General features: G+C 34.7%; 1 long non-coding RNA gene across 1 annotated transcript; it reads right to left on the bottom strand.

Annotated features, from left to right (window-relative positions):
• Positions 1–4,530: 4,530 nt before the first annotated feature.
• LOC111095714 lies at positions 4,531–12,212 on the bottom strand. The gene is made up of 3 exons (XR_005357617.1): positions 12,140–12,212; positions 11,305–11,448; positions 4,531–5,390 (listed from the first exon to the last, which is right to left on the bottom strand). It is a non-coding gene; the product is annotated as an uncharacterized LOC111095714 (long non-coding RNA).
• Positions 12,213–27,672: the final 15,460 nt, after the last annotated feature.

Genomic DNA, 27,672 nt, shown 5'->3' with positions numbered 1-27,672 from the left:
TATCAACATTCAAATGTCCTTTATACAAGGAGTTTGCTAGTTATTTTATACTAAAAGGTAGACTTAGCCCTTTTGAACTACATCTGTTTACTTTGTTCAAATACAACTAATTGACAATTTATTTGACTTTAAATTGCATTTTTAAAAATAATTCTACTGTTTTTTTATTTTAATTTTCTGGTGGTCTTTTTGATTTGTTTTTAGTAGATCACAAAACTTGCTTCTTTGTATATTATGCTGGTTTGAAAAACATAATGAAAAATTCATTTCATTCATTTTTCATTGTTTTATATTAAGCATCCCCATGTGGATTTGCATTTTGTGTTTCAAAATGGATTAGTGAATGAGAATAATGGCAAAAATATTTTTCATTTCTAATTGCCCTTAAATCACTTATATTTCTACCTTATACATTTGTTACACTGCTAGGAAACCATGACATACTTTGTAGTTAAAACAAAATATTTTAATGGTGGGGGTGGAAAATCTCTCCAGACTTTTTTTTTCAACTGTGGTATTTAAGTACTAATTCAATTAGAGCTAAGTGAATATTCACCAGGAAAGAAAGTGGACTTTATAACCAAGAAGCAGGTGATGATCAATTTCTTACTTTCTTTCATGCTTGCTATTAAATTGACTCAAGTGCATTATAGATGAAAGAGACAGTCCATTGGAATTATCTTCCTTGATGGAGGGTATGGAAACAATATTGTATTCTCTAATGACTAAAGTAAGAAATTATGATTTTGCTTGTTTTCCTCAGCATCTGCAGGGAAGTAAATCACAAGAGGTCACTGAGAATGCCTATTAATTTGAGGCTTGAATTTGTGCATAGCTGATATTATCCTATTATGCAAAATGGAATAATAGGAATCACCTTCACAACTTTTTAAAGCATTTATGCAGAAATCCAAGTCCATGTATAGCACTTAGTAAATGAAGTATTCCTAATGTGGAGAGTTTTATTTCTTTTCTCTTGCAACTAGTTTCCCTAATTCTTTCCCGTGGGAGTTGGATCATGCTACATAATATACCTTAGATTGTATGGATGTATTTTAACTGTATCATATCCTTCATGAAAAAGAAAACTAAAGGTTCCTAGATAATAAGATACTAAGTTAAACTGCCTCAAATCACTTTTTCTCCAAATATGATCCAACTCTTATGAAAGAGTGGGTTATGCTCTTTAAGATTTTTGAAGAGTTGGCAGTTAGATGTGATCTAATAGCAATACAGCAATAGTGAGTATTTGTGGAGTATTTTATATATGCTAGGCTCCTTTTCCAAGTGTTGGGCATATACCATTTTATTTAATCCTTACAGTACTTTACACAGTTGAGATTATTTTACATTGAATTTTTAAAAGTAAGATACTAAAATCTGAAAAAAAATCCAAAGATTGTAAGACTAGTTAATGATGGATCTGAGATTCATATTCAGGAAATGTAATTATGGATTCTGGATTTTTTACTACTGAATTAAAAAAAGGGGCCTTCCCAGACCACTCCATATGCAATACTGATTATTCCCTCCACCCTACTACTGTCTAGCTGGCATTTTACATTCTTTTATCCTGTCTCTTCTTCTCCTCAGCTTTCATAAGTCCCTACATATATTATTTATATATAAATTTGAATATAAATTATTCAGTAATTTATTTATTTTAGCCTTCCTCTACTTGAGTATGAGGTTCTTATGGGTCTTATAAATTGTCTCTTTTATTTTTGGTTATATCTTGAGTTCATAGAATGATGCCTGGCTAAAGTAAGCCCCTAAAAATAAAGTACATAAAGGATGCAAATCCTTGAGTATTCCCAGCTGGGGTGAAACCAAAGTGGTCCAAGAATCCAAGGCTCTAAGAGCAGGGGAGTGGGGGTTGTATAAAGAGTGGGGGTTGAGATGAGAGGAATCTGGGACTCATGTCCTATCCATGGCCAGAGAGTGGGATGAAATGAAATAAGGGCATGTTTCTTGAGCCAGAGCTATAAGTATGTGTGATAGCTGTTGTGGCAGACTAGAATTCTGCTTCTATGGCAAGAATCATAGATGTTCTAAGAAATCCCTTTGCTTGCCCAAGATCTGAAGTTAATGATGCCCTTTATCCTAGGTCTTTGAAATCTGTTTGACCAGCTCTAAGATAGACAAATTCTTCTCCATCTTGAAGAAAGAGCTCCAGCTTGAAGAAAGGCTGTACTTGCAGCAACAAGGACTTTAGGTTTTCTGTTTCTTTACATTGAAGAAATCAGAGATTTAGTCTTCTGTATCCTCTGGTTCTTCTCATTTAAGTTTTCTTTTGCCAAATGAACAGATCTGAGTCACTCATATTCTTTCTTTAATGAGCAGGACTATTCCTTCACCACTAGAAAGGAGGGTAGAAAATATTGGCAACAGACCATTAGGCTGCAATCTCTGTCTAAGGCGATAGATTTAAAGATTGATCACTAGCCAATTCATATTTTTTTCACAGTTTTGATTTAAGACATTGATAGGAATTTGAAGAAAAACACAAGAGAATATTTTGGTCTCTACCTTCAGGACTGCTGTTTACAGTCTAGAAGAAGATCTAAGAATGTATAAAAGCATAACTCCATAACACAATAGAACATGATTGAGTAGTATAATACTGTGCAACATTCAGTATAAAAATTTTATTTGTCTGGACCACTCTCTTCCAGGTAAACTCCTTGAGCTAGCATTAGCAATCAATAGGTAGAGAATGAGAAGGAAACTATTCCACGTGAGAGAATGGGCATGTGGACAGTTATTGGCATTACTTAATGTCTGCTTTACTTTGTGACTATAACTTAGATAAAGGCAGAATCCTTTCTTTCTTTCTTTTTTTTTTAAATACCATTAAACTGGTACTCGGTTAATTGTACATGTTAGGTGCTCAATAAATAGCTGTTGAAAATTAATAAGGAAATGAATATTTGAAAACTTTTTTTAATATTTGAAAACTTATAGGGAATATTTCTAGATATTGAACAGATCTGTTTGAAACAGAGATAATAATAATAATTTTTATTGGGTCCTTATTATGTGTTAAGGACTGATTAAACATTTTGCATTTGTTAACTCTTTTAGCTTTCATGACATTCCAGTACAGTAGGTACTTACATTATTTTTATTTTGTAGTTGAAATAAATGAAACAGAGAAAAGTGGAGTAACTTTTCCACAGTCACACAGCAATTACTGGCAAAGCAGTAATTCTAACCCAGTCTGTCTGCACAATCCATGTCCTTAACCCTACAGTATAACTTCTCTTGTAGATAAAGTTATAACAAAGCTTTGAAACATTTTTTTGGAGGTCGTTTAATGCCAAGGTAAAATAACTTTGAGGGGTTATTTGTTTTTTGTTTTTGTCTTTCATTTTAAAATCATTTTATTTTATTTAGCTTTATTGAGCATAATTGACAATAGAAATTATATATACTTCAGGTGTGCAAGCTGATGGTTTGGCACATCACATATTGTGAAATGATCATTATAATCAAGCTAGTTAACATATCCATCACCTAACAGTTACCTTTTCTTTTCCTGCCCCCTGCCGCCATGGTGATTTGTTTTTACATTTTTCTTTCTTCTTTTCATTTGTCTGTTTCCTATTTTTAGTGGATGGGATTCTATAAACAAGTGCAGCTGCAGAAGGACATCTTGCAACACATAAAATGGATCAAGGGAGAGGAATGGAACAAATATAACATAGCCATCAAGGATTAAACATGTGATGCAAGTGATGGCAATGACTGGAAATGCAGGAAGGAAAGTGTGATATGATAAAACCTGGAGGAATATGATTCAAAGATAAATTCTCTTTTCAGAATTGATTGGGAAAATGCTGGTGTAGACTCTAATTATTGATCTACAGAACACATTCCTTGAGGCCAATTTTATGAAAAATATTAAAGTGGATAAGGGCAACTGACTTGGCAGTAACTTCATAAAATCTACAGAGATGTGAATAGCAGGTGAATAGCACATAAAATGCAGATTATTCCCATGGTAAAAAGGAAATTCCTATTCCTTCAGGAACCTAATTCTTAATTTAGGAAACTTACTCTTAGACCTTAGACATAGGAAGTGGGAATTATTAAACATTTGTTTCCAGGAAGAAAAAAAATATTCGAGGGAGAAGTTTTTGAATATTGAACCATAATTTTAAAATCTAAAATCCATGGACACCTGGGTGGCCCAGTTGTTTATGTCAGACTCTTGGTTTGACCCAGATCATGGTCTTGGGGTATGGAATCTAGCCCCTTCCCCCTGTTAGGCTCCACATTCAGCTTGGGTCTGCTTGGATGCTTGGGATTCTCTCTCTCTCTCTCCCTATTTGCCCCCTCCCTCCACTCAAGAGTGTACTTTCTTTCTCAGATAAATAAATACATAAATAAATAAATAAATAAATAAATAAATAAATAAATAAAATCTTTTAAAAAAGAAAAAAAAACAGCTATAAATCCACATTAGAGATACTTTGGTCCACAAAGCACATTTTACTATTGAGATACCAGAGACCTTAACAGGTTAAGAAGAATTTAATGAAAAACAGCATTAGTAGTAGATTGGGAGAAGAAGCCAGTTTCATCTTGCAGGTTACTGGTAGTTACACCAGAAAACAAAGTACACTGATGATATTCTCTGTCAAGCAGCCTTCTACCTTGTCTTCTACCTGTAGCAGAAGCTGTTGTTATCCTTTCCACATTATTTGTTTGACAGGACACCTTTCTCCCAGCTGTTGTGATTATTGATGCTAAGTGGCTCACAGAAATATTTTTCTCTGGAGAAATGCCCTTGTCTGTTGGGAATCACTTTACATAGAGACACCTATGAGTTTATGCCCCTCCCCCCTGCTACTATTGCAGACAAGAGTCAGTATATGACTGATGATGCCTGGGCCCTTGTGTCAAGATAGACCAGCTCTGTGATATTCCTCATGCTCCAGAGCTCCCTGTGAGGTCAGGCTGAGGGTAGATTTTAGCCACATTTTGCTTGGCTTTTTTCTCTTTTCTGCTCTTCTTACCTTCATGTGGGTTTGTGGTTGTTGGTTTTTTTCCAAGAGCACTCCATCAATAAATCACCTGCATGAGCCTCTTTTTCTTTTTCAAACTCTACTCCTTGGGAGCCTCGTTTAAGACAGTAACTAATACTGAGACTCACAGCATCACTGAAGGCTGCTGATAGTCTAACACGGAGCTGATAGTTGATATAATCTGTCCTGTTTTTGTTGGAGTCTGAAGAGCCGATCTTGGAGTTTGCAGAGGAGGTATGCCGACACCTTGACTGAGAGCTTGAGTTCACAAGTCAATAGTTTGAGTTTGAATCCCAATGTGGGACAAGTTACTCAATTCCCTCTGTTTTTAATATATTCTATTCACCTTGTAAAATTTGTCTGAAATAATAGGAAGAAAAAATTTCAGTTTAGTCATTGTGACTTTGATGAATAATTAATAGTCATAAAAAGTATCATTTCTATCCAAGTTATCTTAATAGCCAAATAACTGTAGTTTATTTACTTAACATTAAAAATAGTTTAAATCAGCGATATAACCCTCTAAATACTAGTTGCTAATTTTATTTTTAAACTATTGCTGTGTTCTTTGTGGAGCAGGGGTTTGGCAGAGTGGGGAACAGAGAAAAATCAGTTTTCTTTAGTGCTCACCTCACAAAAACAGTTTTGCTTGTCTTTGTTGGGTAAGTCCATTGGCATTTTCAAGGATGGCTTAAATATAATTTTTCCAAAAACAGATCAACTGAAAACTGAAATGTTTCTTATTTTGGAGGATAGATTTTGTGAATGCTAGTGTGTATAAAGGTTGCTTATTTGTTTGATTTTTCCCGATATGCTAAGAATTTTTCATCCACAAGTAATGGATATTTTTGTGTTTAAGATTTAGAGATGAGAAAAGAAAACAATTGGCAGTGAGCAACCTGAAGTGTTAATTTCCACTTTGTACATTGTACCATGGCAGCTTTGAGAGTCATTTATAATTTTCTAGGTTGAATCAAGATGAACAAAGAAAGAAAGAAAATGAAACAAAAAGAGGAAAACACTATGAATGAATATGATATGAGCACCCATATGGTCAGAAGATTAAATCAAACGTATTTAGGAAGTATATCTTCTAATCAGCTCTCTTGTGTGATTTATTTTTAGTCATCCTTACGCCTTTACTACATGGTACCTGGTGCCTGATCAATTATTAGCTTGAACATGGAGTGCCGCTTTTTAGAGAGCTATCAACCCCCTTGAAGTAAATTGTATCCCGTGGCTAAAATTTGACATGGTTCAGGAAACACATACATCGTATATTCTTCAGCGGTGGGTTGCTATTTCTCAGACCCCTCAGAGGCATTTACATCCTTAGTGTTTGAGCCAAACTTTCCAGGGCTTGGATTCTTTGAAAACTTCAAATGCTCTGTAGTGTTATCAGACCAGTGGTGAAACTGATCTCAAAGTCCACTATTAAAACTCCCCTCAAGGACATTTTCATTAGAACTTTGTACATGGGCAGTTCAAAAGATCCAGCTATTGATTTTTGTTCAGAAGTCCTGTCTCCACTTTCATATTACGCAACTTTTTTGACAGACTTTCAAAAACCACAAACTGTGGGCTGCCTGCGATTCCAGCCAGGATTTTATGCTGCTCATTTGATTTCCTCAGGCCACATCCTTCTCGTGTCCTTGTCAACACTGCAAGGAGAAGAGCCGTCTTAGAAGATTTGCTAAAAAGCAGAAGCAATTTCACAGCAATGGAAGAAAAAAATCTGACCTTTCAATGCACAAAAAAATCTCACTTAAGTAAATAACCTTTTTAGCTGTAAAATTTTGTTGCGGCATTCATTTATCAGACATATAGGTAATCAGAGTGTTTATTTCTTTTCGCCATTTAAAATTTCATGAAAGGAGTGAGGAAGCGATGTGTGTAAATTGCAGCAAAGAGCCTCTAGCATATGCGCTCAGCACATTTAATGGAATTATCTATTGTAGAATAGGAGGCAGAGGCAGCTGAGGAATTAATTATTGGGATAGATATTTTATATCTATCTGCCAGTGCAATGTGAAATAAGATTTGCCTTCATATTACTTCTGTCACTTTGTGTGGCCTTTCAAAAGTGACAGTTTCTAAAAAGAGAGAAGTGAATCATGTGTTTGTTCCTGATCCATAGTGTGAGCATTTCATGGCCTACTAGTTCATTCTCAATACAGCAATTTTAGTACAGTGTGTAGAGTTCAATTCTAAGATAGCTAAGTGGAGGAAGTGATGTGACAGTTTACACAGGTAGGGACCTCATTGGTTTCAGACTTGGAGATAACATACGAATGTAGCTTTATATATCAGAATAAAAAGTAAACTCCATAGGGAGCCCTATCTACATAGGACTTCTTTTTTTTCACACATGTGAGTTTTATATGAATATTACTATTAGTTATCATTAGAGCTAGCCTTTTGCTGAATGGTCACTGTTGAAAGGCACTGCACAATAGACTTCACTTGCATTATCAGATTTTGTTCTCAAAACACCCCCTTGCAGTGGGTGGTATTAATATCCCTATTTAATGGATGAGGAAACAGTGGCTGAGAGAAAGGTAAGAAAATGATGCAAAGTCTATAACTAGCAAATTTTGAAAGTGAAACAAGCTGAAAATTCTACTCGTATGCTTAAAAAGATTGAGCCAGGGAATATGCAAGATCCAAAGACTGACAGAGCAACAGGGCTGGAATTCTGTCTCCAAGATCATGGGTTATAATATCGCACGCCACTAGGGGGCAACATAGACTCTCCATCTACCTAAGGCCATTTGTTCCCAAAATGTGTATACAATGCATGGAACAAAGACCAGTAAAAGGACATAACTCCAAACACTCCAATATTTAAAGCAGACATAATATTTTATTAAAAGATTAAAATATGTTATCTCTTACAAAGAATGTTGCCTTATTTATCAAAGTTAAATAGATTTTTCTTATTGATATGAGTGCTTTAATTACATGCTTTATCTTTTTCTTTCCTAATCTCACTTTCCCCCAAACTCAACTTGTACTCTACCATACAATGACAACCAGGCAGTGAAACATGGTCTCATTTGGGTTTTCTTGTCAACCTTTTCAAGGAAGTATTGGAGTGCAGTAGGTTTACCGCACACAAAGCATTGTATCCAAGGCCAATTTTAAAATGTCAGACAGTGAAGAGTTCCATGCTGCCACAATTCAGGATGCAAGTGGACACTGGTGAACAGTCAGATGTGTCTCTTTTAGATCAAATGTAGAAAATGTACTGTTCCTATAAAAAGCTGTTAGCAAGTTCATGAACTTGACAGCACAGGGCAACGGCTTCCTATTGTAGGAAGAAATGAAAGCATGCGATACTTGGTTTTCCTGATGCTTCTCTCTTGTTTGATCCTTTTGAATTCATTTTCATACTCCCCCTGCTGGACTTAATCAGGCCTAAACAAATGAGTTTGGGTGGTTGCAGCCTGTTGACCTGTGGATGACACATTTCACATCAAGTTGCCCAGGAGTTCTGTCCTTTTGTGCCTTGTTGAGTAGAAATCAGTCATTTGAGGCCAAAAACCATTTCAACCTTTTGATATTGTGTGTTAAAACATATAAAAGGGGGGGGGGTGTGTGATAAATTCACTACTGTCTGATTTAAGCAGTTTCAGTTCTAATAAGATATCAGAAATAAATAAGATGCTCCTGTAAAATATTACAATAAGGGTCAAATTTAAGAAATTTGTAAAACAGTTTTGTTTAACTCTTGGGGACCAAACATTTACAGAGAAAGTATATGAGAAACATAAAATCATGTGATTTTCAAGAGAAACTCTCCAGCATCTTTATCTTTTTAACTACCTTAAAATAAATAATTTCAGTGTTCAAAATAAACACAAAAATAGAGATCTTTTCAGTCTTGGATTGCTACAATACTAGCTGTTTATTGAATACTCTCTGTGAATCAGGCTCTGAATCATGCTTTCTGAAAATAAATAGCTACAAATCCAACTATCATGAACACTCACTTGGGTCCTGAGTGATTAAAAAAAAAGAAAAGTCTTAGAAGATTTTATTGATGACACAGTTCTTGGAGGTCTCTTGCCCTAGATCAATACTGAATTATGAACAAGTTACATGTAAATTATAGAAGATTATTTTTCCATTGTGACATTACAGTCTCTTCTAGACCCTACAGCTTCCTAAAAAGGTAACAAGATCACTGGGAAAAGGAGAGTCATGCGTTGCCTCTTCTGCTTTCATTCCTTATTTGGAACTTTGCCCTTGGAAGTCTCCTATCTTATCCTCCTGATCTGTGACACTATGTGTAATTTATCCCTGCTAACATTATTGATGTTTTGAGTATATTTCTTGTGTACCCAGGGTGTTTGGAGGGTCTTCATTTTGCTTCAATGACTGTGACAAATGCCCAAACCCCATAGATCCTACATACCAGCTAGCAAGAAGGACAGCATAAAAGTTGTTTGATTTAAAAATGTAGAAATACGGGGCACCTCGGTGGTTTATTCAGTTAAGTGTCTGACTCTTAATTTTGGCTCAGGTCATGATCTCAGGGTCCTGGGATCAAGCCCCACATGAGGCTTCATGCTTACTGGGGAGTCTGCTTGAAATTTATTCTGTCCCTCTGCGTCTCCCCCTGCACACAAACTCTCTCTGTCTCTAAAATAAATAAATAAATCTTTAAAATGAAATGAAATAAAAATGTAGAAACACAGAAAGAGTATTCAGTGTTTGAAAAGGAATGAGAACATGATATTAATAGGGAAAACTTAGATTTCATACCCCTGGTACTTAAATAGAACTCCAAATTAGCTAGCTGCCTCTTTTCTTTTGAAAACAAACTCAGCATATGGCCTCATACACTCTTCCACATCATCCTATGGGATTCATATTCATCCCAATATCAATCATATCCTTTTCAGAGTGTGTCAGATACTTTCTGGCCATCGTGTTGAAAGAGAACCACTTTCATTTTTTTTATGTTTTCAGTTGTTTGATATGGTTCAGTTATTTTTTAATTGTTGACTTAGAAAAAGCTCTGAAATAAAGTGGGTTTTGTTTGTCTGTTTTTAACCTTTTTTTTTTTTTTTTACTTTTTAAAAAGATTTTATTTATTTATTTGGGAGAAAGAGATAGCAAGAGAGGCACCAGTGGGGTGGGGGTGGGGTGAAGCAGAGGGAAAGGGGAGAGGGAGAAGCAGGCTCCCTCCTGAGCAGGAGACACAGAGGAGACAAGACCAAAGAGACACAGAGCTCCATCCCAATACCCTGGATCAAGACCTGAGCTGAAGACAGATGCTTCATTGACTGAGCCACCTAGAAGCTCCTATTTGCCTGCTTTTTAAAAAATCTTTTTTTTGGACAAGTTCTGTCTACTTTCTTTAAAAAAAAAATCCAATTTTATTGAGATATAATTGACAACACACTGTATTTATTTAAACTTTACACCATAGTGATTTGATATATATTGCAGAATGATTACAACATTTTGCTTGACATCAGTGACTTCATGTAACTACAATTCTTTTCCTTATGGTGAGAATATTTAAGATTTACTCTTTGCAACTTTCAAATATACAGTATTATTAACAATAGGCACTGTGCTGTACATCATACCCTTAGCACTTATTAATTTTATTAATATAAATACTGAAAGTTTGTACCTTTTGACCATCTTCACGATTTCCTTTATCCCACCTCCTACCTCTTTCAACAAGGAATTTGTTCTTTGTTTCTTGAGTTTTGTTTTTGTTTTAGAGTCCACATATAGGTGAGATCATATAGTATCTGTCTGTCTTTCTCTGTCTGGCTTATTGAACTTAGCATAATGCCCTCAAAATCCATTTGTCTCATATGGCATAATTTCCTTCTTTATTGTATACTCATATGTATATTTATATCACATTCTTTTTATCCATTCACTCACCGGGAGACATAGGTTGTTTCCATGTCTTGGCTATTGTAAATAATGCTGCAGTGAACATGAAGTTAAAGATGTTTCCTTGACATAGTGATTTTGTTTTCTTTAGATATATACCCAAAAGAGGAATTGCTGGATCATATAGTGGTTCTATTTTTAATTTTTTCTGGAACCTCCATATTGGCTGTACCAATTTACATTCCTACCCATAGTGCACAAAGGCCTCCTTTTCTCCAAATCCTCATCAACACGTCTTATCTCTTGTCTTTTGCTAGTAACTATTTTAATAGGTGGTAGGTGATAGTTCATTGTGGTTTTAGTTTGCATTTTCTAATGATTAGTGATATTGAGTACTTTTTCATATACCTACCGGTCATTGAAATGTCTTTGGAAAAATGTGTCTTGAGTTTCTCTGCCCATTTTTTTTAAGTTCTGCTCTTTTAATGTAAGTCCCCTGAGCATCTGGAAGGGTACTAGGTATGTTTCGGTACTGAATACATATTTGTTAAGTCCACTGTAATTCCATAGTTGGGACAAGAGAACAGTAGATAAATCATTATATACAAATCAAGATATTCACATCTAATCCATCTGGAAAATATCAGCACTTTTTCAAGAAGAATGGGGCATCTTATGACTTTACATTAAAGTAAAGTCATTTTTTACATTATCTGAACCTATACTTGTAATAATAAAGATTTAATGGACACAGTGTGTCAAACATTTGTACTTATGAAACATTTGTGGGACATTATTTCTTTGAATACTTAAAACACACACACACACACACACACACTCATTTTAATCAGAAGAGGATACTGAATCTCAGAAAAGTGAAGTGATTTGTCTAAAATCACTTGGCTAGCAAGTGGAATCGACTGTTCAAACCTAGGTCTGTCTCTGGTTATTTTCTTTGTCACTTTTCTGTGACTTTGCAGGAATTCCCCTTTAACTTAGAATATTTAAAATCATTCTTATCTCATCTCTGCAACTCACATTCAATCAGTCACAAACTTCTATATGTTCTATCTCAGAAATAACTTATCAATCTGTTCTGTGCTCTTTACTCTGATTCTCTCCCTTTTGTAATCTAGGTTGTCCTTAATTTTCATCTCTATTATTTTGACAGTCCCATCTAGTTTTCCTGACTCCAAACTCTCCCATTTCCTAGTTCAATGTTTTTTGTTTGTTTTGTTTTGTCTTACTTTCAAGGTGTTCCCAAAACTTGCACTTCCTCAAACTATGGCCCCAGACTACCACTTCAAATTTACCTCTTCCAGTACACAGCACAAATCCTACATTCCATGAGGAATGTTCTACATTGTGTCTGTGCTCTTCACACGGACTGTTCATCTTATGCCATGTTCTTCATATGAGTCGTCTGTTGCCTTTGATGCCCTTGTGGAACTTCTCTATTTTGAAATCTTCTCTTAATCATCAAGCACATGCTCAAATATGAATCTTTCCTGGATTTTTTTTAAGGCAGCATTATTGCTTTATTCCCACATCACTAGGCACATGATCACTCTAAAATAGCATCTTTCAGATTTACACATTTGTGTCATGTTTTAGATAGTCATGTTTTATTCCTAATGTATCTCCATTAAAAATTGTAGTCCCAGCCACATAGTTTGTTAAATGCATTAGGAATAAACTAATGAGGTTACATATTTAGTAAAATATTTTGATAGCCTCAGATCCTTTACAGAAAAAAAATGGGTCAGTGGCAGAAACTTTTTATCAAAAAAAATTTTCATCCATTCGGGGAATATAAAAAATAGTGAAAGGAAATAAAGGGGAAAGGAGAGAAAAGGAGTGGGAAATATCAGTAAGGGGGACAGAACATAAGAGACTCCTAACTCTGGGAAATGAACAAGGGGTGGTGGAAAGGGAGGTGGGCAGGGGGATGGAGTGACTGGGTGATGGGCACTGAGGGGGGCACTTGGTGGGATGAGCACTCAGTGTTATGCTATATGTTGGCAAATCAAACTCCAATAAAAAGTATACAAAAAATTTATATTCAAGTTTAAGTATTTAAAAACAGATGAAAATATACTAAGATGAATAGACAGGCCAGCTCGCTTGGCTTCTCTTACATCCTAGACTGGCCTGCAAATACGGCTTAGATTCTCTGTGACTTCATGTAAAAACCACAGGAACACGATGCCCAGAAACTTGTGTGAATTATCTTTGTTGTTGTTGTTGTTGTCTTGTCACCTTATATTTGAAAGCCAGATCTCTTAAAAGAGATACTCTTGTTTTCCGTAAAATGCATTCATGTGATGTTCTTCTAAATTTGAATTTCCCTAAAATTTTTCTTTTTATTACTGATTGTATTATCTGCTTTTATAGCAAGAATATGAACATTTTATCACAGGACTTCCATGTAACCTGCCTGAGAAAATACTAAAACAATGTTGAAATTCCTTCTAATGTGTACTTGGATCCAGCTAGGAAAACTGAGAGCAATTTGGGAAATGTTCTATGAAAAAAAAAAAAAAAAAAAAAAAAACCACCCCTGGTGAATTAAGGAAAAAAAAAAAAAGAGTGTCTCTATTTTAGCAATGTACTGGTTTGATAGTCATGTATATGGAGACTGTGGCTATTTTTATTAAACTACTTTGAGCTTGAAATCTTTCACTTAGAAAGCAGCGGTTGGATTTAAAATACTTCAAGTAAAAATACTTTAAGAAAGTGGTTTTGAATATGTAGAGCTCTTCTGTCACTTGTCAATGTGTACATCATTTTATTCTCTTATTAATCCTTTTCTCAAATTAAAATTTACAACAATTTATTAAATACCTACCAAGCATCAGGAGTCCCCTGTTCCGGGATGCTGAGTGGCTCAGTGGTTGAGCATCTGCCTTTGGCTCGGGGCATGATCCTGGAGTCCCTGGAATGAGTCCCACATCAGCCTCCCTGAGAGGAGCCTGTTTCTCCCTCTGCCTGTGTCTTTCTCTCTCTATGTATCTCTCATGAATAAATAAATACAATCTTTAAAAAAGAAAAAAAAATCCTCTGTTCCTGGTAGTTGGCTTATTGTGATGAACAAGAAAGATGTTTTTTTCTGTCTTCATAATGCTTAGAATCTATTGCAGAAGAGTGATACTAAACATGTAACATCCAGGAGCACTAAAAGGAAGTACTGTGGAAATGCACAATTGTCGAAGCTGCCTATGGTGTAGAGAAGCTCAGGAATGGACTCCCTAAGAAAATGATATGTTAGGCTGAGACTTAGAGAAAAACTGCAAGTTACACTAACTAAGGAAGGGAGGGAGTAATCCAGGAAAAGGGGAGAAAAGTGACAATTAATGACTATATAATTTCACTACTTTACATTAATGCAAAACTTCTTAGCTACAAATGTAGTCATTTTGAATAAAGGAAAAAATTGTGTCAATTTTTATTGAATGTTTATTGAATCACCTTGTTAATAGTAAAAATTTTGTAAACCATCTATATGTCCAACAGTATGAAATAGACTAGAAAATTTGAGTATATATCCTCTCAATGGTTAAAACATTTTAAGCACCAGAATAATTGCATTGAGGACTGTGAAGCAAAATATGAAATGTTTATTACATAATATGTGGAAACACAGAATAATGTTATAAGTCCCTCATAATTATATAAACATCCAAAAAAAGATATGGAAAAAACCCACCTGAAATATATTGAAATTATCTTTGTGTTTATTTAAGAAATTCTTGGTTCCTATGCCAAAAATGTATTTTATAACTTTCTGCAATGTAGTAATATACCCTTTAAGAAATATCTCATTTATTTATTTGAGAGAGAAAAGGAGATTATGAGTAGGGGGAGAGGTAGAGAGAGAGGGATAAGCAGACTCCCCACCAAGCAGGAAGCTTCTGGGATCATAATCTGAATTGAAGGCAGACACTTAATCTACAGAGCCACCCAGGTGCCCCAGTAATAGATCTTTTTAAAAATTAACAAAGAAAACATTGGTTAAAATAAGTTCTGCTTTAAAACTAACCAGAGCAAAGCAAAGTAAATCCCACTTTGAAATGAATATCATGAAGAAATTTTTCAGAAATCAAGAATTTTAGCTCCAGTAAGAAGAGTAAAGAAAAGTTCATCATGTTCATTTTAATGAAGACAAACAATAGCATTTTACTGATTTGATAGAGCCTTTTACAGAATGGGAGAACTGGAAAGTTCCTTCATGTTACTCTTACTCTATTTCTTTTCTTTATAGCTGAAAAAGCTGAGAATGGTGATATACACATATTTGAGGGGGCATGGCAAACCTATACATTGGGGTATCTGTGAGCCAGAAACGTTAAACAAAGGGAAATGAAGCTGTAAACTCATTCTCCTGTTCTCTTTGAGATTATAATTTATAACAAGAGGGAAGATACAACACTTAACTCCTGACTCTCATTTCCCAGGCTTTTGTCACTTTTATTTCCATCATGATTGTAAAAATGTAGAAGAGTTTTAGAAAGCAAACCATGAATTTCCTATTTGTCTAACTACCATTTCTCCCATCACAGGACAAACTGACAATCTGTGCAGCGTTACAGATTCCTCACTGCCACAATAACAAATGGTTCTAAAAATGCCATACGAGTCCTCTTCCTGCTTCCCTTGTTGGGAACAAAACTGATACAGAAGGTTTGGGCTGTGAGTCAAGAAAGTAGATAAACAAACCGAACTAACAGTTGGGAGTAGGATTAGAGAAAATGTTCTCCTGAGATTTCTATTGTTGGAGGAGTAGATAAGACTGCTCACAATGAAGGGAAATAAAGCAGTACACACACACAAAGAGACAAAGTCTAAGCATGTTGCCAGCATATAGGGCAAGAGACAAAATTGGGTTCAGTGGGAAAGGACATTTTTGTTATTTCCCTTGAAAATTATTGGCTCAGCTTGTTTTTGTTTTGAATTTCCTCTCTTTAAAGTAATATGTTAATTTGATTTACAAACTGATTACTTATTCATGGCTTTCCCTACATACCTAGTTGTTGTTTGGAGAATCACATAATATTGAGGCATGTTTTTTCTTCTACCTTTGACCCACTTTGAGGCAGGTTAAATGAAGTGGGAAATTGTCATTTACTGGTGAGATTGATAAATCTGGGAGCCAAAAGAAGAATTTGAGCTCAATGAACATTTTCTGCAAGATCTCTTTTAGAAAGTAGAGCAATTGTTGACATGATTTTTTTCCCAGTTCATCTGGACATTGACTACAAATGAGTCAATTCAAACAGGTAGTCAAATAGAGAAAAATCAATCAAATCAGATAGTTAAAATCTTACAAATATCAATACCAGCAACTGCTAGATTAACATGTAAACTGTGCTTTGCACAAGGGTGAGGTTTAACTCCTTGAAGACCTTCATTTCCCGTTCTCTAAAATGATGCATTTGGATTAGATTACCTACAAACTTTTTTCTACCCCCAAATTTTGTAACTTTTTAATTGAAATATGTTTTTGACTACTGCTAGGATAAGAAAATGGTTTGAACAGCTAAACTGAATTTCTCACAGCAGAATTTGATATCCTGCCTTGACAGTTGACCTTACAGACTGGACCATCCTACTAAACTTATAATTGATATTATGTTTCAAAATAAAATATTTTATTTTTAATTTAATCTTGTAGCTCACATACTGTTTTAAAATAACATTTGCATATACATATTCATAAGATAATCTCCCCCCTCCACCCCAGAAAAAAAGAGCAACTCAGTCAAATATCAGTTAAGGTATAATTTAAAACAATTGAGAAAAACATACATTGTTCTTTAATGAAGTGCTCTACAGAGTCATAAATTTATGTCAAAATGCTTAATATTTTAACCAAATGTGATTTTAGACATCAGAATAATGTATTTCTACTACCATTAGCAAGAAGTTAGAGAGGTCCTAAATCCTAATCCTAATCCTTGCTTGTCAGAATGACATCTCATCAGCATTTCTTGATATAGTTTCCTCAGTAAAATTTTTAGATGATGCCTCCCTGGTTCTATAAAGCTCCTGGAACCTACTTAAGACCATGAGAAAATTGTCCAAGGGTTTTAACTTCCAGCCTAGTAAAGTCCAAGAAAAGTTTTTGCCTTCTATATCCTATTATTTTATAAAAGGAAAAAAATATTTTCCAGATTTCAAGGAATTGAAGAATACCAATAAAAAAAAAGTTGTTGGCTATGTTAAATCTAAGCAGGAAGCCAAATAATTACCCCTTTAGCTGGGGCACTTTGTTATAGGGCTAAATAGATTAAATCAGGCATTTGAGATATAATCAGGCTCTGAGAATCTTTTGTTTTATATATAGATGGCCAGAACACAAGCATATTGGTAGAAAAATATATAAAATAATTAAGTAGTTTAATGAATTACGGGTCATGTGTATGTGAATGCCTATGACTTTTCTCAATAATGTGGCAACCTGCATTCTTGAACTGAAAGGAATTAATTCCTAACGGAGTATTTTATTTCCAAAACCAACAGAGGTAGAGGTGAATTAAGGTCTAACCTGTGACTTTTTCAGTATTTTGAGGATTTTATCCAGATCTTTCTCCTTTCTACACTGTAGCTCTCCATGTGTCAATATAATTAACACTTTTCCAAAATAATTTTCTTGCTGTTGCTTAAATTATTATTTGTTTGCCACTAGAGTCTTAGGCATGACTCATTGATCTTCTAATTGTCTTATCCTTTTTCTGGCTTTTTTTTTTTTCACATAATGGAGGAAATTAGTTTATTTTTATAGACTATATCTTGCTTGTCAGAATGACATCTCATCAGTATTTCTTGATATATTTTCTTCAGTAAAATTGTTAAATAAATATACTCTTCCTTTTTTTTTAAACAATGTAGATCTATACCTGCCTTAATCTAACAAGATAAAATGTTCTTCTTTCCCACCTTTAAAAATATTATTTATTGGATGGGATGCCTGGGTGGCTCAGCAGTTAAGCATCTGCCTTCAGCTCAGGGCATGATCCTGGAGTCCCCGGATCAAGTCCCACATCAGGCTCCCTGCATGGAGCCTGCTTCTCCCTCTGCCTATGCCTCTACCTCTCTCTTTCTGTGTCTCTCATGAATAATTAATTAATTAATTAATTAATTAATTAGAGTACCTGGTGGTTTAGTCAGTTAAGTGGCTGAATTTTGGTTTTGGCTCAGGGTCCTGGGATTGAGCCAGGCATTGACCTCTGCACTCAGCAGGAGTCTTCTTTAGGATTCCCTCTCTTCCTCTGTCCTTCCCCTCCATCTTTAAAATAAATAAATAAAATTTTAAATATATATATATATATATATACATATAGTTATATATATAGTTTTATATACATATAGTTATATATGTTATTATTTATTAATCCAACTCCAAGAACTTCACACATTTCTTTATCAGTCAATGTATGAGATACCAAAATTAATTCTAATGAGTCAAAGTATATTCCTTTTGAAAATTAACATCTACTTAATAGCTAAGGGTAAGGTAAAATGTTCTATACTAAGCTCTCAAACAATCTAATGTTGTTGGGAGTAGAACTCTTTGATACTACTCTGATATCCAATTCTTTCAATGTGATTATTTTTGTTACACTTATTACAGGCTATGAAGTTTTACAGAGTTTTCTTTATTCCTCTTCTTATATTTCTTGATAATATGCTTTGGCATGAATATTTTTCTTTTTTTTTTTTTTAATTTTTTATTTATTTATGATAGTCACACAGAGAGAGGAGAGAGGCTGAGACACAGGCAGAGGGAGAAGCAGGCTCCATGCACCGGGAGCCTGACGTGGGATTCGATCCCGGGTCTCCAGGATCGCGCCCTGGGCCAAAGGCAGGCACCAAACCGCTGCGCCACCCAGGGATCCCAATATTTTTCAATTCAATCTTGAAATTTATGGTTTTTCCTTTCGACAAAATATATTTTATTACAATTTGTTAACTTCATTCCACTTCTAATAGGGATTCCTTTTAATTGACATTGGTTCTCCTTGTTAATCCTCTCATTTCATAGAGTTTTTTTTTTATGGGATTTTTTTTTGTTCTCTTTTATTTTTTATCTCTTTGTCTTTCAGTTGTATTTTTGGGAAACTTCCATTTTCCTTCTAAGCCTCTAATCTACTTTTCCTTGTATTTATGCTATTTTTATACTTCTATGACTCTTCCTTATACCCAGAATCTTCTTTTTTATGTGTATATTTGCTTTTGTTGTTATCTATATGCAACACTTTGTGTGTTTACCTGACTAAACTGAAAATAGTGATTTTAAAGTATTTAGTTTTCCCTACATTGTTTGTTTCTTCCAGGTGTCTTTCAATTAGTTTCTTCTTTTTTTTTTTTTTTTTTTTTTCAGGTATGAGATTTTGAATTTCAATTATTGACTTTATTCACATTTAACAGCAAGAAACTACTTAAAACATTGATTGTTCTATGTGCAGGAGCACACCTTGTTTACTAGCATAACTTCACAATGGGAATGTGACCATTTTCTAGGGAATCATGGAAGCCTTGATATCTGAAAATCATATATATATATATATATATATATATATATATATATATATATGGGATTTTCAGCTTCAAAAGAAAGGAATGGCACAGTGATTTTGTTTGAGGATAGACCAGATATGAGTGCCATATTCTGAGAGGCCTGTGTGCTTTACAATGCCTTCTTCAGTAGAAGTCTGCTCTCATGACTTGGACTATCTTAGGCAAGAAGCACCACCTAGGAAGGCTGGGGATAGGAAGAGTCCTGAGCCTGGATTCTGGACCTATACTCTCTTTCTCCACTTTGGGGTGTTTTTGTCTGCCACTCATGTGAGGTCAACCAGATATTCTGAAGAAATCCAGGACTCAAGTCCTTGGGGTCATCCCAGGATTCCATGGCTAACCCCAATCCCCGTAAGGCAGCCTGGTAAGTGAATTGCTCCTGCTGACCATAAAAATATTTCTTTTGTAGAATAATGTGAGTTTAGGCCACTGGAATGGTGTTGACATACTAATTTGTGGTGATTCTTACTATGGCAGACACAAAATGAGGTAAGATCTCGTGGTTACCAATGTTTTATCACTAACCGATGAGTTTGAGCCCATGTATGAGCCAATGTGTTGCCTGTTGTCTGTGTTCCTACCATAGGACTCCCTCAGTTTTACAGCCCCCAAAGATGGTGGAGTGGTAGTAAGTGTTCTTTATTTAATTAACACTTTGCCTGTGCTATCAATACCCCTTCAGAACCTATACCACATGGTATGTGGTCTTCTAGTGCCTATACATCTTGCCTCCTAAAACTTCTAAGATCTTTGCTTTTTAATCCAGTGGGTCCTTCAAATTTTGTTTTATTACCTCTTCTTAAATGTTGAGGTCCTACTCTCCTAATTTGGAATTTAGCCATATTGGACAAAGAATGGATATTCCTTGTGTTAATAGAATGGCTCTTCTTACTCTGACCATAGGCCCCTTCCCTATCCTCCCTGCTGGTGGTGGTATGGAAGGTAGGAGTGTCAGCAGCATTCTAAGAATGCAGTGATTATAGCCTAAAGCACCCAAGAGAAGACATAGATGAAAATTGTGCTGTGTTATCTTTACATTAAAACTCTAAAATGGTAAACCTAGCATGATGAGAAAAAATCATCATTCACATTTTCCTGTGTACTTTGGGTCAAACCTGCATTTATGTTTATCATCAAAATCATAGTTACAGCCTTCGAGAAAATCAATAGACTCCAGAATTACTGACCAGCATAATGGATAATACACTATCATGAGAAAGAAATAAAATTTAAATAAATAAATAATAATTGTAAGTAACTTCAGAGGTAAGAAAATTTTTATTGTTTCAATACAAACAAATTCTGAAGAACAACATTGCTACCATTTTCCCTAGTACAAGATAAGAAATTATTCTGGAATGACAAATTTGAAAATCTAGAACAGAAAAAGACTGTTTCTTTACTTGAAGATGGAAAGATACTACCTGAGCACCATGAAGAATCTTCATGTGCACTGATGGGTAAATAAACAAATATATATACACATCTTTTTTTATCCCATTGTTCAAAATGTCCATCAATAAATCAATATAACTCATATGGACTCATACATTTCATAATATGTTTTTAAAGAAAACACTTTTAATAGATGTACATCCATAAAAAAAGAAAAGAAAAAAAGAAAAGAAAAGAAAAGATATTTACACAGGTCACACTAGTGATAGTTCCTTTAGCCAATGAATGACTCATATGAGGGTATAAAATCTGATTTCCTATCTTGAAGGAAAGAAAATTTTGTGATCCCATTCACATTCTAGAGTTCTCCATGGGATTAGGTTGAGGCTAGATATCATCTGAAACTACATTTGCTTAGCTTCTTTCACTCCCATTTCACATCTTCCAAAATTGACCTGACCTCTATTAATCTGATTTTATCTGCTCTCACATTGTCTTTGTGTGATTAAAACAAAATGCTTTACTGTAATGTAAATTGAAAGGAGAAAAGAAGACATTTGTTTAATTTAATCAATTAAAAAAGAAGGACTTGAGAGTACAGCATATCATAGGTCCAGGTAGGCCAGGGAGCTAAATTTATCATAGTATGTCTCACATCAGTATTAAACAGATGCCCAGGTTGTGATGATAAGGGAGGTATCAGTGTTACCATTAGAAAAACATCAGGTTGACATACTGGGAATGGGATAATATGGATAGGAATCGGGTTTTTGAAATTTTGATCTGGAAGTTTGGTACCTGGAATTTGGCACTAGAGTTGAAATTAACATGACTGCCCCAAGTAAGATAAGCCACTAACAATATGATCAAATTTTAAATCATCAACTGTTTCACTATAATGATTTCCAACCATGCAGGAACTCTATCTAGTGTGTTTGCTTGCCAGTCAAGGATAGAAAAGGAGATTGGCAACTGGAAACAGGAAATAGACGAGTACTCCTAAATGCCAATTCTTATCTGTTAAACCAAGGCAAAGCAAATATCATCTGCTCCTTAACCTACCATGAAACAAAACTGATTAGTTCATGGAGGAAGATCTCCCAACTCTCAGTTTATTTCTATAGTACTTCTGGCAAGGAAAACTCAAGTTTAGAATTTTAATTTAATAATCTTTAGTATTATATACACTGTTCTAATCTCTGTCTCTGTCCGTCGTTACCACTTTTGAGGAATAATAAAATCCTACCTGAGTACAAAGGGGAATTGATGAAATGTGTTTTCATGCTCATTACTTTGCAGATTTTACTGTTTTTAGCACTGTATACCACCCTCTTATATTCCATCCTGATACAGACTCCCAAAATACAAATACCCCATTCTCTCTTTTCTGTTTTAGTCTTTTAAAAGCCACAGATAACTGAATTTACATAAAGGAGTAAATAACTGTTAAGAGATTAAATTTTCTTTCTCCAATGAGACATTTAGTTTTGTAGAGAAACAAATCTTTAAAAAATATAAGCAAAGATTAGAATTTGGATTCTTATTTATTAGTCTTCCAGTGAGGGAAATCTTTTCATTGCCCCTAAAAATAGCTATAAGACCTTGTATATTTAATATTATGAATATTCATAATAAATAGTGTTATCATTCATGAAAATTTCCTTAAATACCTAGTAGTACCAAATAAAAGAAAGAACTAACTTTATTTTATTTTATTTTATTTTTAGTTTTTATTTATTTATGATAGTCACAGAGAGAGAGAGAGAGAGGCAGAGACACAGGCAGAGGGAGAAGCAGGCTCCATGCACCGGGAGCCTGATGTGGGATTCGATCCCAAGTCTCCAGGATCGCGCCCTGGGCCAAAGGCAGGCGCCAAACCGCTGCGCCACCCAGGGATCCCGAGAACTAACTTTAAACATAGGGTGTGACTCCAGCTCCTTGATGAATTGCTACTGACAGCTTACATCATTTTAACCGTTTTTACTACCCTAGTTTCAGTTGTCTTTAGACAAGCCTTTCTGGATTTGAGAGACAAGATCCAATCTCATTCAATATTCATAGAATCTTTTATCTATTTTTCATAATTTTTTATCACAATCATAATTTTGGGGCACTTGAGTGGCTCAGTTGGTTAAGTGCCGACTCTTGATCTCAGCTTGAGTCTAATCTCAAAGTTGTGAGTTCAAGCCCTGTGTTGGGTTCCAGTGTGGAGCCTACTCAAAAAAATAAAAATAAAAATAAAAAAGGAATTGGAATTGGAATTTTATATTTACTTATGTGTTTTTTTCTATAATGTTGTTTTTATTCATGAGTTTTTATTCCTTAGAGTGTTTATTTTGGTAGACAACAGAGGACATTTAGTGCAGTAAAAATACTCTTTAAGATACTATAATATACAAATGATACTTTTGTCCAAACACTGAAAGTTAGCCGTAATGGAAACTATGTACTTTAGGTAATATGACCTGTAGATGTAGATTATCAATTGTAACAAAAATAGCAGTCTGTGAAGATGTTAACAATTGGAAAGGTTAAATATATATGAAGATGGAGGGGATATGGGAAATTACTCTACATTTCTCTCAATTTTACTGTGAAGTTAAAACTTTCCAAAAAAAATAGTCTTAAAGCATGGAGAAACATTTTTACAAAAAATATATGCACAGATGTTTATAGCAACTTTATTCATAGTTGTGAAAACTTGGAAGCAACCAAGGTGTGCTTGGTTAGATGAATGGATAAGTAAATTGTGGTACATACAGATAATGGAATATTATGCAACACAAAAATAAAATGAGCTATCAAGCCATAAAAAGACATGAATAAAACTTAAAAACACATTGCTATGAAGATGATGACTCCATCAGTCATTAGTTAGGCTGTGGGGAGAGAGATGAACAGGAATAGCACAGAGGAATTTTAGGGTAATGAAAATATTCCTTGTCTGATACCATATGATGGATATATGTCATTATACATTATTCTGAACTCATAGATTGTACAACAGCAAGAATGAAGCTAAGGTAAACTATGGATTATGATGTGATAATGTAGGTTTATACTAGGTAGGAAAAAAGAAAGAAAAAAGAGAGAGAGAGAAAAAAGAAAAAGGAAAAGGAAAAGGAAAAGGAAAAGGAAAAGGAAAAGGAAAGGAAGGGAAGGGAAGGGAAGGGAAGGGAAGGGAAGGGAAGGGAAGGGAAGGGAAGGGAAGGGAAGGACCATTTTGGTGAACCATGTTGATAATGGGAAAGGCTGTGTATGTGTAAGGGACAGGTGTATATGGAAAATTTCTGTACCTTCCTCTGTTTTGTTGTAAACCTAACTTAGCCTAAAAAAAACGGTCTTAAAAATAGATTACTAAGGCGTATATTCTTATCCAAATTATCTAATGAATTAATAAACTTTAAAAATGTTTATTTTACCTTTATTTTTCAAGTTATTTTCACTAATGTAGAATTATAGGTTGGCTATTATTTTCTTTAAGCACATTAGAAATGGCATTTTCATTATCTTATGACTTTCATAATTTCTATTTAAAAGTCACATATTAGTCTTATTGTTGGTTTATTGATAGCTATGCATCTTTTTATTTTTAATTTTTGGCACTTATGATACTTTCCATTTATATTTGGTTTTCAGCAGTTTGATTCTGACTTGCCTAGATGTGGTTTTCTTTGTGTTTACGTACGTTTGGTTTGTAAAACATTTTAAATCTTTGGGTTGATGCCTTTTATCAGTTCTAGGAATTGTCTGCCATTATTTCTTTGAAGATCGCTTCCACACCATTCTCTCTGTCCTTTTGTTCTACACCCTCAATAAGCACATATTGGAACATGTGAACTGAGTCCACGTATATCTTAAACTGTTACTTGTGATTTTTAAATTGTTTCCTCTCTTTCAACTTGTTTTTGTCTTCTTATTTGTCTATCAGTTTACTAGTTCTCTTTTCTGCTATATTCAATCTCCCATTAAATTTACCTTATGGAATTTTATTTTAGATATTATATTTTTATTTATTAGAATATTCATTTGAGTCTTTTCATAGATCCCAATATTCTTGTGTAATTCTCTATCATTTCTTACAGTTTGACCACTTTTTTCCTGTCTTTGTCTGAACTATTCATTAGTTACTTTAAAGTTTTCTTATATTAACTGCAATGTCTGAAGAGGGATAACAGTGAAAATAATGGAGTTAGGACCTCCAAAAAGGTTTTCTCCATAAAAGCAATAGGAAAACAACAAAAGATAATTCTTAGAATCAATTTTCCAGAATTCTGATATTTAACTAAAGGCTTGCGGTAATCTGCAAAATATTTATTCTAGAAAAAAGTTCTGTATCTTAAGAGGATGATGAACTTTAAGGTAGCTGATCTTTTCATATTCCCATCACCTACTCTTCAGCTTCACCATATCTTAAAAAAAAAAAAAAAAAAAAAAAAAAAAGCCCACAAACTACAGTAAAAACTAGCAGCCTGCTAGCCACCAGGACAGGGTAGGAGCTTCTTCCAACCTTATTCCTGTAGAATTGCTATTATTTGAGATACTTGTCTGGTAGCTCCCAGAAAATCTCCATTTGTGGAGTTATCTTTATTGGATATAATTTGGACCTCTCTTAGTGCAAATGCCTTGTCCTGTGGGTGTTTATAAAAAACCTACAGGGGCAGCCCAGGTGGCTCAGCGGTTTTGTGCCTCCTTTAGCCCAGGGCGTGATCCCAGAGACCCAGGATCGAGTCCCATGTCAGACTCCCTGCTTGGAGCCTGCTTCTCCCTCTGCCTCTGTCTGTCTGTCTGTCTGTCTGTTTCTCATGAATAAATACAAGTGCTTCAGCACTTGTCTTTGGCCCAGGGTGTGATCCTGGAGTCCTGGGATTGAGTCCCGCGTTGGGCTCCCGGCATGGAGCCTGCTTCTCCCTCTGCCTGTGTCTCTGCCTCTTTCTCTCTCTCTCTCTCTATGTCTATCATGACTAAATAAATAAAATCTTAAAGAAAAAGAAAATTTTATTTATTGATTGATTGATTGATTTCCATTGCTGTGTATCCACTAGAGGTTGTGTGTGGGTTTCTATTTTTCCTCCCAATGACAAAGACTTTCTGTCTATGATTGGTCTGATCGACTGAGTCCATAATCAGCAAAATGTCCCCAGGAAAAAAATTGTTTCCTCACTTAAGGATTTTAGTTCATCTAGTCATTTTGGCTTCCACAGACCTTCAATATTTTTACAAATATTAAAAAAAAAAATTTATCTAGAATTTTTTTCTAGTTGTTTCAGCAAGGAGTATTGGTCTTGCACAACATATTGGGAAATAAAAGGTACGTTCATTATATGTTTTAGGAAAAATTTCTATCTTAAACAAAATATTTCAGAAATTAAAATGGAAAACAGAGAGAGACAGAGACAGATACTGAGAAGGAAATAGAAATATACATCTAACCCAGTTCATTGTAAGACTGGTAAGGAAAATCTTACTGAGAGCATGACATTTAATAGAACTGAAAAATAATGTAATGAACTATGCAGCTTGGGTAAGGAAACTTCCAGATAGAGGGAGCAGAAATTGTGGGTTCTTGAGGTGGAAGTGGTCCTAGAACTCTGGAGGAACAGTCAGAAGAGAGTGTGGCTTAAGCAGAGTGTAAAAGGGGGACAATGGTAATGTATGTATCATCAGATGAGAGAAGAACAATAATGAAGTAAGTACTGGATAACACAGATAGCCCCACAGATCTCAGGAATGCCAGAGTCCTAAGGCATTTTGAAATAAACCTAATCCAACCTATTTCATGTAACTGTAATACAAGAACAGAGAGGAAAATTTACCTGTCATACAGTATTCCCTACATGTTTTCCTTACCTAAGATTTTTTTTCGATAGGAGTTGCTCCACTTCCACATAGACCCGAACAAAATCACCTGCCCTATTTAGTTTAGTTAAGGGGGCTCCTTTGACTGTCCAGACATACATTTATCTGGAAATCTAGCTACAAAACATATTTGCATATTGTACTTTATTTTAGATTTTAGTACGATGACCATTTTCAGCAAGAGTAAAATCATATAATGTGCACAGTCTAATGAACACTGATAAATATTGCATTCCCTTACAGTGAACAAATTTTTGCCCCCTGCTGTTTTCCTAATAGCTTACATTAGCAGGCCATGATTACTGGATTTTCATTGCTCTTCATCAGAGAAATGGCTGAGATCATCTTATTCTCACACTGCATCCATTACAGAGTCTGAGCTGTAAATATAAACCATTTCTATTACTAATGGCCCAGTCTGTCGCATATTAACTGTCTTCCATTTTAGCAATGCATCTTGAAGTCTTTTTTACTGAGATAATTGGTTATGCTATTATGTACTACACCAGTTCCTACAATATATTCTTTACATGTTTTAATTCTTCATTTAATTCTCACCAATTCAACCCAGTTCTTATGGATTATACATTGTCATATTAATTTTTCAGATGAAGAATGAAAGACCCTAGAGGCTTTGTGTGCTAGAAAGTGGCAGAAGAGACTTTCATCTATTTCTGTCTCCAAATCCCATGCTCATTCATTCTGCCATGTTGCCTTTTTTCCTATTCACTTTCTTTTCTTTGTGGGTATTGGAACTTCTTTATGATGGGAAAAGCTAATTCTAGAGCATAGCACTCACCTACATTCTGTAATTTTGAGGCATATCATTACTCTATAATAAATTGTAGTCACTAGGGGCTAGGAAGTAAGTGTGGGGCATACTTAGGGATTGATATTGATATTGGTGGATAAAATTAAAATAATAATTGCATTGTATCAATCGAAATTT

This window comes from Canis lupus, chromosome 4, assembly GCF_011100685.1.
Source record: "Canis lupus familiaris isolate Mischka breed German Shepherd chromosome 4, alternate assembly UU_Cfam_GSD_1.0, whole genome shotgun sequence".
NCBI lineage: Eukaryota > Metazoa > Chordata > Mammalia > Carnivora > Canidae > Canis > Canis lupus.
Note: the sequence above shows the minus strand (reverse complement) of the source record. Positions and strands in the feature narration are given on the sequence as shown.